At 49.4% G+C, this 3,567-nt stretch overlaps 1 pseudogene; it reads right to left on the bottom strand.

Moving 5' to 3' along the window:
• Positions 1–451: 451 nt before the first annotated feature.
• Positions 452–3,301, bottom strand: LOC128573467 (transformer-2 protein homolog beta-like; annotated as a pseudogene).
• Between the last annotated feature and the right edge of the window lie 266 nt (positions 3,302–3,567).

Here is a 3,567-nt window from a genome sequence, read left to right as displayed (position 1 = left end):
GGCCATGGCACTCTACCGAGGGTGATAAAGTGAGACTCTGTCTCTACAAAAAAAAAAATAAATAAAAGTCAAACTGTTTATTGTTGCTTTTTGCCATTGTAGCATTTGACACAAGCTTCAATCTTCAGAATACCCTGGATTCAGGACAAAAAAACTTTTACTATAACTTTTGTACAATAGAAACGTCTTAGCAGTCAAAATGTAGACTTTAAAAAAATACATGCAAATCATACTTTCCTGAAAACACTTAGACTTGAACAAAGCACCTAAATACACAAACGCAGAATGAAAACAGCATTTTAACTCCACCAAAAGTTGCCATCATAAATGGTGAAAAAGTCACCTAACTTTACTAGGCACTGTTCACTTTTTAAATGAGACAATAAAAAATATTGTCCACAAACAATATCCCGGCTGTGGGGTAGATTTCGAAAGTCTTCAGTTTCATACTTCAGTAGCGAAGAGGTGAAAACGATTGAGATCTGGAGCATGATCTCAACCGTACACAACCACAGCAAGGGGGCGACCTCCTTCTATAAATAAGATCCCTGTCAGGAGCAGCTCTTCGTGCTCCTCCACCTCCACCTGCCCCCCATTATGATCTGCTATAGTGTCGCAAACATCATACCCTCCGTCTCCACCATCAGACTCTCCATCACACCCACTGTCTCCACCCTCACAGCCTCCATCATGCCCTCTGTCTCCACCATCAGCGCCTCCATCATACCCTCTGTCTCCACCATCAGACCCTCCATCACACCCACTGTCTCCACCCTCACAGCCGCCATCATGCCCTCTGTCTCCACCATCAGCGCCTCCATCATACCCTCTGTCTCCACCATCAGAGCCTCCATCGTGCCATCTGTCTCCACCATCAGACCCTCCATCATACCCTCTGTCTCCACCACCAGAGCCTCCATCATACCCTCTGTCTCCACCATCAGACCCTCCATCACACCCACTGTCTCCACCCTCACAGCCTCCATCATGCCATCTGTCTCAACTCTCAGAGCCTCCATCACACCCACTGTCTCCACCCTCACAGCCTCCATCATGCCATCTGTCTCAACTCTCAGAGCCTCCATCATGCCCTCTGTCTCCACCCTCACAGCCTCTATCGTGCCCTCTGTCTCAACCCTCAGAGCCTCCATCATACCCTCTGTCTCCACCATCAGAGCCTCCATCACACCCACTGTCTCCACCCTCACAGCCTCCATCATACCCTCTATCTCCACCCTCACAGCCTCCATCATGCCCTCTGTCTCAACCCTAAGAGCCTCCATCAGACCCTCTGTCTCCACCATCAGAGCCTCCATCACACCCACTGTCTCCATCCTCACAGCCTCCATCATACCCTCTGTCTCCACCATCAGAACCTCCAGCATACCCTCTGTCTCCACCCTCAGAGCCTCCATCATGCCTTCTATCTCCACCATCAGACCCTCCATCATACCCTCTGTCTTCACCATCAGATCCTCCATCACACCCACTGTCTCCACCCTCACAGCCTCCATCATACCCTCTGTTTCCACCATCAGAGCCTCCATCACACCCACTGTCTCCACCCTCACAGCCTCCATCATACCCTCTATCTCCACCCTCACAGCCTCCATCATGCCCTCTGTCTCAACCCTAAGAGCCTCCATCATACCCTCTGTCTCCACCATCAGAGCCTCCATCACACCCACTGTCTCCATCCTCACAGCCTCCATCATGCCCTCTGTCTCCACCCTCACAGCCTCCATCATGCCCTCTGTCTCCACCCTCACAGCCTCCATCATGCCCTCTGTCTCCACCCTCACAGCCTCCATCGTACCCTCTGTCTCAACCCTCAGAGCCTCCATCATACCCTCTGTCTCCACCATCAGAGCCTCCATCATACCCTCTGACTCCACCATCAGAGCCTCCATCATACCCTCTGTCTCCACCATCAGAGCCTCCATCATACCCTTTGTTTCTATCATCAGAGCCTCCATCATACCCTCTGTCTCCACCACCAGAGCCTCCATCATACCCTCTGTCTCCACCATCAGACCCTCCATCACACCCACTGTCTCCACCCTCACAGCCTCCATCATGCCCTCTGTCTCCACCCTCACAGCCTCCATCATGCCCTCTGTCTCCACCACCAAAGCCTCCATCATACCCTCTGTCTCCACCATCAGAGCCTCCATCAAACCCACTGTGTCCATCATCTGAGCCTCCATCATACCCACTGTCTCCACCATCAGACCCTCCATCGTACTCTCTGTCTCCACCATCACAGCCTTCATCATGCCCTCTGTCTCCACCATCAGAGCCTCCATCACACCCACTGTCTCTACCCTCAGAGCATCCATCATACCCTCTGTCTCCACCCTCAGAGCCTCCATCATACCCTCCGTCTCCACCATCAGACCCTCCATCACACCCACTGTCTCCACCCTCACAGCCTCCATCATACCCTCTGTCTCCACCCTCAGAGCCTCCATCATGCCCTCTGTCTCCACCATCAGAGCCTCTATCATACCCTCTGTCTCCACCATCAGAGCCTCTATCATTTCCTTTGTTTCTATCATCAGAGCCTCCATCAAACCCTCTGTCATAATAATCCCAAGGGCATGAACTTCCACAGGTAGGTCTTCCCATGTAATTTCACAGTGTTGGAGTATGTGGTCTTTTTGTTATAGAGAAGTGAATTCTGGTCCTAAGACCATCAAGCTCCATTCCACTGGCATGTTCCTTAGCTTCCTTGGCATCATCTACATTTTCAAAATATCCAAAGGCAAATCCTCTTGAATGCCTAGACTGCTGGTCGTATACAATGGACACATGTGCCATGGGACTGTATTTAGAGAACACTCCTCTTAGATCTCTTTCTGGGGTGTACACGTTCAACCCAGATACTCCAAGACAACAGTTGGGATCAGGATTTGCCCCATTCCCAGCATGACACCTGAAGGTAGACTCGGGAGAATGGCTGTGGCTGTGACGACTGTGAGAATCTCGACTGTAAGACCTGCCCTCAGTTTGTCTATGGGAGCGGGAAAAAGACCATGACCTTGTATCCTTCAAGAGCTTCTTCTAGACTTAGACCTAGATTCAGATCTGGACCTGCCCCTGTAACCTTCCTTGGAGCGAGACCTTGAGGGGTATGCCTTGCATATTTCCCTGATCCGTGAGCACTTCCACTTCTGGAAGCTGAGCAGGATTCCCACTTGCTGTAGTTCTGTCCGCTGCTGTCACTCCTGATGCCTGGCTGCTTCGTTGAGAAAGTGTGTTCTTTTCTCTCTCTTCTTTCCCTTTTATTTTTAGTTATCATGTATTAATTGTCCATATTCATGAGATACGGACAGGGTATTTTGATACATGTATACAATGTGTAATGACCAGATTAGCATAACCATCACCTCAAACATTTATCTTGTCTTTGTGTCGTGAACCTTCCAAATCCTGTCCTCTAGTTTTTTGAAATACACAATAAATGATCACTAAAAAAGGATTCTATATATAGAACAGTCCTTTTTTGGGCATATCCTAATATGCAGTTGAAAGCCAGCCATGAATGGGCAAGATATGCTTTTCATT

This window comes from Nycticebus coucang, chromosome 21, assembly GCF_027406575.1.
Source record: "Nycticebus coucang isolate mNycCou1 chromosome 21, mNycCou1.pri, whole genome shotgun sequence".
In the NCBI taxonomy this organism is placed as follows: domain Eukaryota; kingdom Metazoa; phylum Chordata; class Mammalia; order Primates; family Lorisidae; genus Nycticebus; species Nycticebus coucang.
This window is presented reverse-complemented; position numbering and strand designations above follow the sequence as displayed.